This window comes from Loxodonta africana, chromosome 3, assembly GCF_030014295.1.
Source record: "Loxodonta africana isolate mLoxAfr1 chromosome 3, mLoxAfr1.hap2, whole genome shotgun sequence".
Classification (NCBI taxonomy): domain Eukaryota; kingdom Metazoa; phylum Chordata; class Mammalia; order Proboscidea; family Elephantidae; genus Loxodonta; species Loxodonta africana.
Window position 1 is genome coordinate 96,345,929 of NC_087344.1, and position 16,648 is coordinate 96,362,576.

Sequence of the window (16,648 nt, forward strand, 5' to 3'; positions counted from 1 at the left end):
CTATACTGAGGGACATTGAGGTTGTTTCCTTTCTTTTGCCATTATAAATAAAATGGTAATAAGCATCCTTATTCACATGTACTCACAAGTCAATTTTTTTTTTTTCTATTGGATATAGCTAGTTACCCCAATAGACCTTGGGGGCATGGAAGGATTAGGCTAACTTAAAATGGAATTGCTGGGTCAACTGGTATGCAACCTTAACATTGTATAGATGCTGTACTTCCAGACAACACAGAAACACTCTGGCTGTGGACTCTGGGCAAATTATTTAGGTTTCTGAACTTCAATGTCCTCATCTACAAAAATTGAAATAATAAAATCTACTTCAAAGCACAAAGGTAATAAATATACACCACCTGGCATGAGTGAGAAGCTTAATAAATTGCATCTCTTTTATTATTTTGCTGCTATTAAAACGCAGATCCTAAACCTACAATTAGCAGTTGCATGTGGCTAGAAGAGCAGCAGACTGAGAGAGGGAAGGACTACTCTTTCCCATTACTTGGTGTGGGCCTGGGAAAAGCCTGTGAATCTCTGGGCCTCCGAATCTACAATTAATGAAAGTTTATTCTGACCGCCACTGTCATTAATTGTAAATTGGAGGCCCAGGGAAACAGGGCATTATTGGAAGAAGCTATCAGCCTCTCAGCACTGAACAGATTGTTTTTACTGAGATGGGCACAAGATAGCAAAATAAAAACAAATAAATGAAAATTTTCAGGCCAGGCCTGTAAATGCAGAGGTGAGAGGCACCTGGCCCTGAAGAAAGCACATCCCTCTCTCTGATCTCAACTGACAGCAGGTCTCAGCTGTTGCACTATATTTACTAGGCTCTCAAACTTTCTTACTACAAAGAGGGGCATTAAAACTATTTCTGTGGGCAATGGGGATTAGGAAGTAGGTTGGTCTCTAAAGTACTCATCAGAAGAAAAAAAAAGAGCCAGTCCCAATTCCCCAATCCTCCAGGCCAAAGCCATCTCTCCCCACCATGCTCCCAAAACCTCCATCAACAATGATCTCACAGTGTGTTCTGTGGTGCACTTACATGTGTGTCTAAAGATGGCTTTTAGCCCTTATGCCTAACTGATCACTGTACCCACCCAGAGTGCCTGGCCCAGAGCCGAAAGAAACCCAGGAAACCCTTGCTGAATAGAATTGTTCAATTGTTCTTTTATAAAAGTAAGGTGACAATACTATAAAGGTAAACTATAAAGTTTACGAATACTATAAACTGAAATAATACAAGCCTTCTCCCTTACTCAGCACATATTTTTTGTAAATATAGTTAAATCGAGTGTGACTCATAAGTCATTACAGTACAAAACCAAAAAAAAAAAAAAAAAAAAAGACCTGTTGCTGTCGAGTTCAACTTACAGGGACCCTATAGGATAGAGTCGAACTGTTCCACAGGGTTTCCAAGAAGCAGCTGGTTGATTTGAACTGTCAACCTTTTGTTTAGTAGCCGAGCTCTTAACCACTGTGCCACCAGGGCTCCAAGTCAGTAGTCCCTGAATATCTATGGTTTTGCTTTCTTCAGTTTGTTACCTGCTGCCAACCAGGTCCAAAAATATTAAATGGAAATTTCCAAAAATAAACAATTCATAAGTTTGAAATTGCATGCCATTCTGAGTAGCGTGATGAAATCTCTCGCTGTCCTCCCAGGGATGTGAGCCATCCCTTTGTCCAGCATATCCGCGCCATACTCGCTACTCACTTTAGCAGCTGTCTCGGTTCTCAGGTCAACTGTTGCAATATTGCAGTGCTTGTTGTGTTCAAGTAACCCTTATTTTACTTACTAATGGCCCCCAAATAGAAGGGTAGTGATGCTGGCAATTCAGATATGCCAAAGAGACCACATTCACATAACGTTTATTATAGTATATTGTTATGATCGTTCTATTTTACTATTAAGTATTGTTGTTAATCTCTTACTGTGCCTAATTTATAAATTAAATTTTATCATAGGTGTGCATGTATAGGAGAAAAATATATTATATATAGGGTTTGGTACTATCCGTGGTTTTTTTTTTTTTTTTTACTATCTGCGGTTTCAAGCATCCACTGGAGGTCTTGGAATGTACCCCATGTGGATAAAGGGGACTACTGTACTGTGGAAGAAATTTCAGAGTACCTCACCCAACACCTTTATTTATTAATTTACCCAACTAAAGATGCTGCTTTCTAGATAAGGAAACTAAGGTCCAGGTAAGTTAAGTGACATGTTCAAGGGTGCACAGTTAACTAGTGGAAGAGCTAAGACCAGGAATTAAACTTTTTGACCCTTGATTCAGTGCTCACTCTGAATAGTCTAATATTTACCAGGTTGCAGCAATAGTTATAGATTTAATGATGGTAATTCCATACATCATAGTTTTCTATGGTAACATTGTAGTATATAGAAAAGCTTGAGCTTCTTGAACTTTTTAGTTCTCCAGGATTTTTATGAAAGGGGAAAAAGAAATCAACCCATAAATTTAGCATGTGATTGTTTTCTCTTAAACCCCCATGTTATATAGCAGAATATTTGTTTTGTTTTTAGCTCACAAACTGGAGAATCCATTAATAATGACTGGAGAAGTCACCAAGCTGCTGACAGAAAATATAATTCATTTAACAAAAAGTCAAAATCTATAACTACTGCTATTTGGATGGTGTTGAAACAATGAGTTACGGAGTCTCAAACCAAGGCCCGGGCTCTGAATTATATACCCCTCTCACCCCTCCATGGTATCAGAAATGCGATGCCTTATCCCAGGTGGAGAGGTGACATAATTGGAACTTGCAGAGTTTTGGAGTAACAAAAAAAAACTATAATAGATTTCATTTAGTATCTGTTGAGTATAACATGCATCTAGGAATTGCCCACAGCTGAGAAGGACACAAGTTTCACATAGTCACTTTAGTAAGCTGAAATGCCCAAACATATGCCGTGAAATCTTGAGCTATAACAAGGAAAAAAAGCATAGATTTTGGAGTCAGATGGACCTGAGTTCACCTTCGCCTGTCCTGACTGAGCTTCAGTTACCTCTTAGATAAAATAAGGATAATAATATTTTTTCCATATATTTATTTGAGGGTAAAATATGAAATCTGTAAATATACCAGTAGAGTCATTGACATATAGCAGGTAGAGCTGAAGTCAAGCAAAACATGGATAAAATGAACCTAATAAGTAGTAACAGCAGAGCTGTGTACAGCTACTAAGGAAGGTCCACACTGGAACCAATGGTTCACCAAGATGAAAGACGCAGTCTGTGGGGTCTATGGCAAAGGTTTTAAGAGTAGAAGGAGAAGAAATAGTGGGCATTTGTAGAAGCAGAGGAGGTAGTTGCCCTTGTAGTATTATACAAGAAGCTTCCCAGCTTCTTTTCAAAGAAAGGTCTTTGTAGTATGGTATAGTCAAGGAAGATTTCTAGAATAGGTGTGTCATGAACTAGAACTTCAGAGTTTAGTGAAATTCCAATCGGCAGAAAGGAAGGAGCAGTAGCCCAGGACAAAGGCTCTGTGGCTGGAATATGACTGATAGATTCTGTACTTGCAGCACAGAATACACATTGGAAAAAATGAAAGGGAAGAAACCAGGCAGTGCATTTATTCCAACTTGTCAAAGACCTTGATTGTCAGACTCAGGCCCCCTATTTTCTCCACTTGACAAAGGGAAGTTATGTGTACAGTCTGCTGAAATGTGATTTTTTAGGAAGAATAATCTGAAAGTTGAGCGGGAGCAAAGAAGAGGCTGAAGGTAGAGGGAGGCTCTGTATTAATAAAGAGTGTACTAAATCTGAGTTCAGAGGGCTTGAGATTTGTGTTACGGCAGCAGTGCTAATTAGCTATGAAACCATCAGCAAGTTGCTCAGCTTCTCTAAGCTATAGAGTTCTTTTCTACAAAACGGGAATAAAAATGCCAGGATTCGGTGTGAGGACAGGCAAAGACTGTAAACTCTAGAACAATGCTGTCCAATAGAACTTCCTGTGACAGTGGAAATGTCCTATATCTGTGCTGTCCAGAACAGTAGCCACTAGCCATGTATGAAATGTCATTAGCCACAATTGGAATATGGCTAGTGCAACTGAGAACTGTATTTTTAATTTTAATTAATCTGATTTAAATTTAGAAAGCCACCATATTTGACAGCACAGCTCTAGAGCCCAGGGTGGTAGACGAGTGGAAGGAGAATGGACTTCTAAAACAGACTCAGGTTTCAAACATGGCCTTGACCCTATTAGGAAAGTAACTTTAACCCCCTGGGAGGAAAAAGAATAGGTACATTGTCATAGTAGCTAGATATCCTTGAACTCTGGGCTCCAGCCAAAAGAGATTTTTTTATATCTCCTTGACTATATCATGGAGCCCTGGTAGCGCAGTGGTTAAGATCTTGGCTGCTAACCGAAAGGTCGGCAGTTCGAATCTACCAGCTGCTTCTTGGAAACCCTATAGGGGCAGTTCTACTCTGTCCTATAGGTTCGCTATAAATCGGAATCAACTTGATGGCAACGGGTTTTGGTTTTAACTCTATCACGCTTTCTCTGGCCTCTATGTTTCTGTGCTTGTAGCTCTCTCTGCGTGGAATTGCCATCCAACTATATCCCTTGACTTTGCTTGAAGAAATTCTAATTTCTTTCAGACTCAATTCAGGCATATTCCACACAACGTTCATGAAGTCTGCCTAACCTCCTAACTGGTCCTTTGGCTGGGGTATAAAGTCTTCTTGAAGTCCACATGGAGCCCTGTGTGTCCCACTATCACCGCACATGTCATACTGCAGCCTGTCTTCCCAGTAGACTGTTGGGACGGAGTGGGCACTGACTAAAGGGCATATTTTTCTATGCATTCCCAATCCCAAGTACTGTTCTTGTAAATATAGGAGATACCCAGTAAAGGCATTCAATGGAAGGGAGAAAGGGAGGAAGGGATGAAAGAAGGCAGGCTGATTATTTATTCATGATCACAGTTTAGACACACTCACTGTCTTTGCTTTCCCCCTGAGGACGTCCATCACACTAGAAAAGCCAATCTCAAACTTCATCTTTTTCTTCTCTTTTAGTTTTAGTATTTGCAAGAACCTAGTCTTGGAATCAGAAGACTTGGGTATATTTCTGCTATTTTACTTTGATAAGACACAAACCTTGAACCTCAGCTTCTTCATCTTTAAAATGAAACTAAAGTTTGTTCTTCTCAGGTATGTGTGTGCCTGGAGTAAGGATTAAATACCAACATAATCTGTGAACCTTGAGGAACTATATATGGACCGTATGAACAAACAGATTTCAGTTACTCTCTAGAAATTTTCTTTCTTCTAAGTCTCAATTATAATAAGTCAATTAAAATCCATAATGGAAAAAGAGACCAGAGACTTAAAGAAGGGTTTCCTTTAAAATTCCATTTCTAAACCTAGGGGCAAGTAGTATCAAATTGTTAAAATTTTTACATTCTAATCACTTTCTGATTCTATTGAAGTTTCAGAAGTTCTATTCAGGCTTGATGCAGTCAGTAACAATATTAAGCCTTCACAACACCGAAAAGTGCTAACGTATAACTACAGTAACACTCTAGCCACGGGCGACACTCACAGAATCCCCGGCTACATAATCCCATTAACTTTTAATGTGCCCAAGTTCAGCTAAAATGTGTTTCCTCTCTTCTGCATCTCCTTCCTGAAGCAAAAAATGCCAATGGAACCTGAGAATTCCATTTGTGTCCTGTGATCAGCCCCCACAGACGAGAGAGTCCTTCAGGCCCCTTTCCCACACCAGCTGCTCCTCGAGGTAAACACAGCTTGTACATGTGGGCAAACATCTTTTATCATTTTACACCCTTTATAGGTCAGCCAGTTTGAGTTGGAGACACAGGAGAGTTCCCGGAGAAATTCATTACTGCCACTCATTCTGGTTTTCCGTCTCAATATAATTAAGCTTGGCTAATTGTCTATCATGATTAAAATCATGCCAATAACAACCTTGTTCTTGAGTTTGGCTCTGCTCCAAACTTGTTAATCGCTCTTGTTTTAGAGTAGGTCATTCTATACCTCGCTTCAGCTGTGAAAGTCCTTATAAATAACATACTTAGATAATAAGATCATCCTTGGGTACCAGGAACCATCAACATGGATGACACAAGCCTTGGCTGATACACAGAATAACTGAATTGCAATACAAGTCATTCTCAACAACCTGGAACATGGAGCTGATTCTAACACAATGCCATTTCACTAGAAAAAAAAAAAAAATGTAAAGCCTTGAATGTAGGTTCAAAAAATCAATTGCATAGGGATGGAATGGATGGCAGGATTTCGTACAAAACAGACTTGGATTATATAAAACGGGCCCAAAGTGCAATGTGAGTCAATATGGGTTCTAAAAACTCAAGTTTTTTCTGGATTAATTGAAATTCAATATTTCACAGATCTAAGAGGCATCAGTTATAAGGTGTACTGTTATTTTGTACATCACTAGGAAAAGAAAAAAAAAAGATGCTGTCAATTAAAAGTTTGATAATACTTTCTTACCATTTAGAATTTTTATTTTATACTTAGTGAGAAAGCTCTTGAAAGATGGATTTGTATCCTATATCATGCTGCTCTGTTTCTGTACTTTTCTGAGTACAAATAACTTTTCATTTCAAAGCTGAATCATAGTGTAATCTTTTTGAAGATCCTTTAGCTGTCAATCAAACTCAGCACATGCAGTAATGCAATGCACATAACTCATTTGAAGGGAAGGCTGTGTGAGCAACTTGGACCAAGCATGTGAGCAGAGGTAACGATGACTGTCAGCAAGCTGCAGTTATAAAACAGCAGGTGTAAGATACATTCCATTTCCTAGATATTAAAACGTGGAAAATTGTACATAGTAAAATTTATTAAATATGATATAGGGTCCAAAGCAAGAGACATGGTAACCCTGTCCTCCTTAGTGCTCATGAGTCCATATCTTAGGCATGAACCTGAGTTCTGAGTAATTTCCTGGGCAAGGCCTTGCCTGATTTATGCATGGCTTTCTCTCGGTTCTCACTGAACATTGTATATGGTTCTGCTTACAATGACTATCAGAGTACAATGTCATTTTTGTTCTCATGTTCATTTAAAAAACTATGGTCCTCGAGGTCAAGGGAATGTTCTCCACTTCTACCCCACTAACAATAAGGCTGGCACATAGCAGGTGATCAATAGATGGATGAGCAAATAAAAGAAGGAATGACTATTGTGCCATGATGAATTCTAGGTCATATAATGTTTTTCTGTGCTTAATAAGAATTTGAAAATACCATTATGATGTAGGCTATGTTCAAGTAGTCTTATTCATTGAAATATGAATATGGTATCATTGTTAAGTAAATTTCTCTTACATCAACAATGCCCCTGGACTGTATTTCAAACAGCTCCAAGCCTCCGCATCTTATCCCCACACTCCCATATATAGACCCTGGGTCCTAATGAGGAACCCTCAAATTTGATACCCAGCAGATCTGTGCTCAATACTAACTCTTCCATTAAACTACTTGAGGGAACTTGAGATTTTTACTATCTCTTGGTCTCCATTAAATAGATCTACCTCCTGAGGTTGGTGTGAGGATTAAATAACACATGCCCATTGCCATTGAGTTGGTTCTGACTCATAATGATGCCATAGGGTTTCTAAGGAGTGGCTGGTTGATTTGAACTGTCAACCTTTTGGTTAGTAACTGAGCTCTTAACCCCTTTGCCACCAGGGCTCCAAAAAGAATAGTGCCTGGTAAACTATACCTTCTCAATAAATTTTAGCTTTAGGTTTATAAGCATGTTACAATTTTCAAAGAACTTTCACATTCACTGTGTCTTTCGATTGTCATGCCAATCCTGAGAGGAGGCTCTTCTATTGCTATTTTTCAAACACTGAAATAGATTTAGAAGGAAAACTTACTTGCATAAAATCATAGGGACACTAGGACCTTTAACCCAGTTCTTCTTATCAAACCACATTCATTAAGAAATGACTTTTACATCTGGAAGGAACACTAAAGCTATCTTAACCCCAAACTCTCATTTATCACATAAGGAAACTGAGGAACAGAGAGAAAGAGTGATTTGCATTCAGCACCGTTCAACTTTGGTGTCAGAACTGGGATCAGAGCACAGAGATCTGGATTCTGAAAAAATATTTGTGTCAGTATTTTTTACCCAACGTGGTATCCAGTTCTGAGTTACGAATCCTCATCTGGGAACACTTTTCAGCCCTATGTGATCCGGCCCCTCCCTCCTCTTCAATCTCATTTTCCATCACCATGACTCATACACCACACTGACTTTTTAGGTATCCTTCAAAAGCTCCAGGCTCATTCCCCACTGAGGGCCCATGCACTTACTTTCCCTCTGTCTGGAAAGCTCGTCTCCTGATTCTTTCCAGGTCTGGCTATTTCACTTAATTCAAGTCTGTTCACAGATGCTTCTCTATCCATAATAAGTCTTTCAGACCTTTAATGAAAAAGCCCTGATCCACTACCATGCAACATTCTCAATCCCCATACTCTGCTATTTATTTCTTTTGTAACATTCATTAGCCAGCTAGACAGCTGCTGTCAATTGACTCTAACTCATGATGACCTTATGTACAACAGAATGAAACACTGCCTAATCCTGCATTGTCCTCACGATCACCAGCATGTTCAAGTTCATAATTATGGCTATTGTGCCAATTCATCTCACGGAGGGTCTCTCTTGCCCTCACTGGCTCTCTACTTCATCAAACATGATATCCTTCTCCAGCAATTGATCCTTTCTGATGACATGTCCAAAGCAAGCAAGTCAGACAATGTTCTGTTGTGAACTATGAAGTTTTCATTGGCTAAATCTTTGGAAGTAGATGACTGGGCCTTTTTCCTAGTCTGTCTTAGATTGGAAGCTCTGTTGAAATCTGTCTACCATGGGAAACCCTGCTGGTTTTTGAAATATTGGTGCCATAGTTTCCAGCAACACAGTAACAAGCAAGCCACCACAGTACGACAAACTGGCACTTGGGTAGTGGTAGAACTTATTACTACCTAACATATATATTATGTATTATATAATATATATATTATATGTAAACCAAAACCAAACCCATTGCTATCGAGTCAATTCCAACTCATAGTAACCCTATGGGGCAGAGTAGAACTGCCCAATACAATTTCCAAAGAACACCTGGTGGATTTGAACTGTTGACCTTTTGGTCAGCAGCCATAGCACTTAACCACTACATCACCAGGGTTTCCATATTAATATATAATATTATATAATTATTATTTTTTTATGATAATATATATTATATAAGTACCACAATGCCACTAGGGTTTCCATATTAATATATACTATTAGTACTAATATATACTACACTAGTATAGTATAGTATATATACTATTAATAGTATATATACTATAATATATACTATTGGCAACCCTGGTGGCATAGTGGTTAAGTGCTACGGCTGCTAACCAAAGGGTCAGCAGTTAGAATCTGCCAGGTGCTCCTTGGAAACTCTATGGGGCAGTTCTACTCTGTCCTATAGGGTCGCTATGAGTCGCAATCGACTCGACGGCACTGGGTTATACATACTATAATACTATATAGTATTATATACTATAACATATAATACTAATATATAGTATTATGCAGTTATAATAGTATATATTATATAAGTACTATGACACAACAGAATTTCCATATTAATATATATTATGTAAGTGATATATAATACACTATATATAATATGGAAACCCTGGTGGCGTAAATGTTATGGCTACTATCCAAAAGGTTGGCAGTTCGAATCCACCAGGCATTCCTTGGAAACTCTATGGGGCAGTTCTACTCTGTCCTACAGGGTCACTATGAGTCGGAATCAACTTGACGGCAACAGGTTTGTTTTGGTTTTGGTATGTGTTAATACATTATATATTACTTGTTTAATTTCCTGCTCTTCCACCATAATGCAGGCTTCATGAGGACAGAGACTGGGTTTGTTTTGTTCATCCTTGTATCACCATCAGAACAGTGCCTGGCACATAGTAAGTGCCTAGTGAAAACATCTGTAAACTGCCTACTATATCCCAAGAACTGGGATAGGCATTGAGGAAAAAATTGTGAGCCAAAAACACATTCCCTTCCACCTTCGTGGAGCTTCTAGCCTAGTGACCGACACAGACAATCAAATAATCACAGAAGTATATGGTGCTGTTGTTGTTTTTAATTGCCGTTGAAAGCAGATGAGCCTGTACTTACTTCAGAGGTGCCTTTGGGTGGGTTTGACCTGCCAGCGTTTTGGTCAGCAGTCCAGTGCTTAATGATTCGTACCATCCAGGGATTCCTATATGGTGGTATAAAAAAAAAATAGGGGAAGTAAACTAGTCTTGAGAGTCTGGGAAGATTTCCCTGAGGAAGCAACTTTCTGTGTACACTTTTGATGGACAAGTAAGTATAAGTTAGGAAAAGAAGGTTGGAAGATGAGAGTTCTCAATAGAGGTGACACTAAGCCTACATTCTCTAGCAAATAAAGGATAATGGCTGGAATGTAGGCACCCAGAGAGATGGGGAAACTGGAATTCATATCATGCAAGAAATTTTAGGACATGTTGAAAATTTTGGCTTTCATTCTGTGAGCAATGAGAAGCCATTGGTACATTTTAATCAGAAAGATGATACAATCAATTCTGTATTTTACTTCAGTTGTAGTACAGAGAATGAACTGGAATAGGACAATGGAGGAATAAGAGTGAGTAGTCAGGAGGCCATTGCAATTATCCCAGGGAGAAATGACAGTGGCTTTTATTAGGTTGGGGACAGTGGAAGTAGCAAGAAATGGATGGATCAAGAATATCTTAGAGTTAGAATTTACAGAATTTGGTCAAGGATCAGATGTGATGATTGAAGAAGAGGGTGTGCAACTTCATGAAGGGTGGTGAATGAGAGATGGGGAATTCTGGAAGAAGATCAGGTCATGAACTCTACTTTGGATATGCTGACTCTGAGATGTTTTGAGACACCTAAGTGCAGATACAAAATAGATAGCAAGAAATGTGGGTCTGGAGCTCAGGAGAGCTCTGCCCTGGAGATCAAATTTGGGTAATTTTAGATGGTACTTAAGACTGTAGGTGTGGATGACACTCTGAGGAAGGAGCTTACATAAGAAAAGGTCTACATTGGAGCATTAAGAAACCCCATCATTTAATGACCAGGTAGAAAAGGATAGACTTGAAAAGGGTACTGAGGAGTGGACAAAAATGAATGAGAAAATGAGAAGAAATGTGCCCCACAGAGGCCCAAGGAGGAGGAGAGTGTTTCATGGAGAAGGGCATGGTCAGCAATGCCATACATAGCAGAGAGGTCAAGGAGGGTGGGCACTGAGACAGCCTCTTGGATTTAATGACATCGAGGTCACTTGGTGACTTTAGTGAAGGTTGCTCAAGTGGAATGATGAAAAAAGAAACCAAATTAGAAGAGGCCAAAGGGAGAACATCAAGATTTGTAATGGGGACAGCAAGGTCTGTAACAAAGATCTTTTAAGAAGTATAGCTGAAGGTCATAGCTGGTGGGGGATGCAGGGTCTCTGGAAGATTATTTATGTTTCAGAACTGAACATGCTCAAGAATGTTTAAATAATAATAGGAAGGAAAAACTGAGAAGGAGAACCAGATATAAAGGAGACAGAAGAGATAGTGTAAAGTTCCAGAGAATATAGGGAAGACCATGTTTCAAAGCCTATGTAAAGAAATCAGCCTTGGCAAAGAAACTAGGGCCATTCTCCTCTGTAGTAGTTGGAAGGAAAGAGGGCAGAAGTGTTCAGATGTGGGTAGGTTTCTATGTTTAGTCGGAGGAAGGTAAGGGAGTTCTGATTTTATGGATCTATTTTGTAAGTAGGAGGCAAAGTCATTTTCTGAGGGTCAGAGGTAAAGGAGGGAGGCATGTTGGGAAGGAGCTGGAGGTTTGCGGAAAGTGGAGAAAGTTGGAAATATTTGTTGTAGAGTGTGAGACAATAAATTGACCAGAGAGACAGGATGGGATATGCCTCTTTTGGGGGTTCGCAGTCATGCCACTCTGCTCTGTGGGGTAACCCTCTACTCAGCTGCACAAGTGTTGACACCAAATAAGAGATTGGTTGGGTATATCCCAGATGAGGTTTTTTTCCAGATAAATGTGACGAAAATGCAGAGAGGCAAGGGAGTTAAAGGACGTCAGCAAATATGTTACTAAAAACAAAAGTCTGGCTTGTGCTTTTAGTTCAACTTATGGACATTATGGTGAATGAAGAATGTATCCCTCATCATATTTACCAGTTGGTGGAAGACATTTTCTCTTTCATTCATTTATATTTCAAGTACTTTTTAGGGCGAGACATTGGGAATTTTATGCCTTAATTACTTCGGTCAATCTGGCTCATGTCCACCCTTCATATTAATTCCTATTTGCATTGCCAGTGCCTAGCTCAGTGTTTTCGACATTGCAGATGCTTGCCAAATGGTAAATAAAAACATTACATAAATTGATGCATGTGGAGGGCATTTAGACAGGACAATTACCAGTGAGATATTTATCCATCCCATCTCTAATAATAAAAATAATAATCATCACCCTCCTTGATACAGATTTATAGCCAGCTTCTTAAGGTAGAACAAACAGAGTGAGCTGAAAACCAGACTAAGTTCTGAATGAGAGATGTGGTCATTATTTTTTTAGATCTCTTTGCTAAGAAGTTGCTATTTCTCCCCCTTACAGAGAAATGAGAAAAGGAGAAATGAACCAGACTAGATGGCTTTAAAATTCTTCATTAGCATCCACACTGAATAAATTTCAATGGCAGGAGCCTTAACACAGCTTTCACTGTATCTGATGCACAGAAAACGAAGCCTGCCAATCTTGTAGCACGTCTCAAGATGAAGAAGGTCAACATATCAGAAAATAAAATCAGTAGCAGAGATTTCAAAGAAATTCATCCCAAGAGTTCTTCTCAATGCATGCAGTGCAAGATTGAAGAATTCAATTACATGAAAAGGAGGCCTTTTTTTAATACCATGCCCAGCTATTAGTTTTTTTGTCATTGCTAACATGAAGGCATATTGTTAGCCATCAGGAAATCTCAACAAATTCATACATTCAAATCACAAGGGATTTGTTTGGTGGATGGATCTGAAATCTGGTCTGCCTCCAACCCCTTACCCAAGATTTCATTTATACCTAAGAGAATGTTATTCCTAAGCAGACCTAGAAAAATCCAACTCATTGCTATTGAGCTGCCTTTTTTCTTTAGAAAAAAAAAAAAATTGTCTTGAATTTTAACAAAATATAATAATTAACTTTTCCTTTGGAGTTGATCAATTGAACTTTCTCTGTCTCAGAAAGCAGAGATGGTGACGGGTCATTTAAGTATACTTTGTGGAAAGCAAAAGCCTTTGTATCAAAAGTCTTAAAAATGCTTCTTATCCTTTGACTTAGTAAAATCAAATATAGGAGTTGGTTCAAAGGAAATGGTGTCTTAGATTTTAAAATGTAAAGCTTAATTTATAAAAATGTTCATTGAAGCATATTGTATGGAATCCCTTGTAGAAGATTAACAGCCCAAATTCCTTTCATCCTGCCATGCATGCCCCTTCTAATATAACTTTGAAGCTCCTCCTTCTCAGAGGTAAAACTTGTTTTCCACTCCCTTGATTTTAATCCAGTTTTGTTGAATTGTTTTGACCAACAGAATGTGGTAGAAGTAACATTTTACTAATTCTAGGTCCTAGACCTCAACAGGTATTGGAGCTTTCTTTATCCACTTGGAGTGCTGCCCTGGGACTTCCATGTAAGCCAGTCTAGATTACCGGAGAATGAAAGGTTGGAGGAGGAGAATGGAGACACCGTATTGCTCAGCCACCATCAATTGCCAGACAGTGAATGAGGCCATATTGGATCTTCCAACTCAGCTGATCCTTCATCTGAAAATAACTGTATGAATAAGCCTAGGCTAAACCAGCAGAAACTACCCAAGTAACCAACAGAACCATGAGAAATAACAAATGTTGTTTCAAGCCATTTAAGTTTGGGTATGATTGTTCACACAGCAATAGATCCTTGATATGCCAAAGAATTGAAAACAACCTGAAAGTTAAACAGTAGAATGGTTAAGTGAATTCTCCTATATTCACACAATAGAATGTAACGCAGATATTACAACTTATGTTTGCAGAGAGCTTTTGGTGACATAGGAATGTGTTTGTGTTATAATGCTTAGTGAAAGGCAGTATGAAAGTTTTTACATATAATAGGCTCTAATTAAGTGATAGATACATTCAGAGAAAATGACAGAGGAAAAGACAACAAAAACATTCCAAAGGCTTTTAATGGTGGAATCAGTTATGTCTTTTAACTTGTTTTTTTTCCCCTAGTTTTTCTTTTAAATAATTGTTTCTCAGCCCTCTCCCTTCACCCAAGCCAATAATCATATGTGAATTTCGAGTCATAGGGGCTCAACTTGAGGCAGGACTGTTGATAGTGTCTTTAGGAAGGATTGTTGCCTGTATTTGCACTGCTCTGCCTAACTCCCTGCCCTCATAGCTCTCTTCTCTCCACAATACCAGTGAAGTCTAGAAAGTCTTAAAAGGAAAGAAGCCCACTAGGGTGAGACAGTCCCTTGAGAAAAACTCTATCCAGGCAAAATAATTACAGTAGGATCAACAAAAAATATGTTGCAGGCTAGGCACATTCCAGCTTAATTTATTTTTCATAGCACTTACCAATCCTTGACATTATGTCTTATATTTATTTGTTTGTATGTCTCTTCAATTAGGATGTCAAGTCCATGAGGCAGGAATTTTGTCTATGTGGTTGCTGCTATATCTTGATCGTATACAATGGTGTTTGCCAAAGAATAGCATTTCAAATAAGTATCTGTTAAATGAATGAAAAAGGTAATTGGCCAAGGACTGGCTTCATATTTAACTTATCTCTGTCTGATTGAAATGTAGTGGAGAAAATCCTAGTTTTGGAGTCACAAAATCTGTTAGAGGAGCTCTTTCATTTTGGTCAAATCTTTTTACTTCTCTGTACTTAAGTTTCTTTCTGTAAAGAAGGAATGTTAAAATTTGCCCTTAAAATATAGCTGAAAGATTAAGTGAAATTTATGGGAAAATAAACAATAAAACTGAAGAAATTTAAACTAGTGATAACAGGTGACATATGTCTGTATGCCAGGAACATTCATGCAGTAACTCTTATCCTTATAATAATCATAAGAGCTAGGTAGTAGTATTATTCCCAATTTACAGATGAGGAAACTAAGGCTCAGAGAGATTCAAGCAAGATCATCCAGCTAAGCAGAGGAAGTAGAATTCAACCTTGCTTGGCTTGACTCCAAATCCCATATTCATTCTACTATAATAATAATTGCATTTAATTACTATTGCAAATGAACGCTGCCACTGTGATACATAAATAAATGTTAAGATTCCTATTCTCTTTGGTTCTTTTCTGGCAAACTCAGGCTCCCAAGGTTTATAACACAGGAGACACCAGTCAAATTTAAAAACTAGTCCTTAGAATATTCTTCTTGACTCCCTTCTCTTTTATTGATCTGGGACTCAGACTGTACATTCTGGAAAGAAAAGAAATGCAAGAGTTTTATTGTTGCTCAGTCTCCAGACCCTGTAAATGAACACACACCAATTTCCCTAATCTGAAGTGCCACTGCCCTGGCTTAAAATAGGGCCCTAGTATCTCTCACCTGGGCCTTTGCTATCACCTACTAACTGGCCTTTTTGCATCTTACCTGACACTTCCTGTTTGTCATCCCAACTGTGTCAAAGTGATCCATCTATAACTAAGATCTAACCATGGCATTCTCCCTTCCCTGTCATTTACAAGTAAGTCCAAGCCATCTAGCAGAATATACACAACACTCTAAGACGGAGTCTCTTGTCCTCCTTGTCAACCTCAACTCTACGCATTCCCTGCCTGGCAGTATCTGACCTTTTACCATTTCTCTTGCAGGGGGCTATTTTACCTCTTACTGCTTTTATTTAAGATCTTTCTTCTTCCTGGCCTGATACCCCACAAATTCTACTCATAATTCCTTTCCATTCAGTAGGACTCAACTCAGGTGTCACCTCATCCAGGAAATCCTCCCTAATCCCACAGGTGAACTGGGTGCCTCTCTTTCTTGCTTTTACTGACACACTAGGCTGGTAACTGAAAAGTTAGAGGCCAGAGTCCAGACTAAGTTGGAGTTGACTCCACCGCAACTTGTGCTTTAATGAGCAAAAAGCACCCTGCTGACTACCTGGCATGCAATGGATAATTAACAAAAAACAAAAAAACAAACCTTTTTTATTTGAGAGTAGTTTTCGATTTATAGAAAAGTTGTGAAGATGTTGTTGTTGCTGTACATCGCCAAGCCAATCCCAGCTCCTGGCAACCCTACAGGGCAGCGTACAACTGCCCCATAGTGTTTCCTAGGCTGTAATCTTGACGGGGCAGATCACGGGATCTTTTCTCTCCTGGAGCCACTAGTGGGTTCGAACCACTGCCCTTTTGGTTAGCAGCTGGGTGCTTAACCGTCGCACCACCAGACCTCTTTATTATGAAGATAGTACTCAGAATTTCCATGCAACCTACACAGAGTTTCTCCTATTATTCCCACTTTATATTAGGGTGGTACATTTTTC

At 38.9% G+C, this 16,648-nt stretch overlaps 1 long non-coding RNA gene across 1 annotated transcript in view; it reads right to left on the reverse strand.

Moving 5' to 3' along the window:
• LOC111750983 (uncharacterized) overlaps positions 1–16,538 on the reverse strand; it is a 31,935-nt gene extending 15,397 nt beyond the window's left edge. Inside the window, exons 1-2 of the long non-coding RNA XR_002786044.2 lie at positions 14,723–16,538; positions 10,233–10,317 (exon numbers count right to left, since the gene is read on the reverse strand). This is a non-coding gene — a long non-coding RNA (uncharacterized LOC111750983). The remainder of the gene's footprint in view (positions 1–10,232; positions 10,318–14,722) is intronic.
• Between the last annotated feature and the right edge of the window lie 110 nt (positions 16,539–16,648).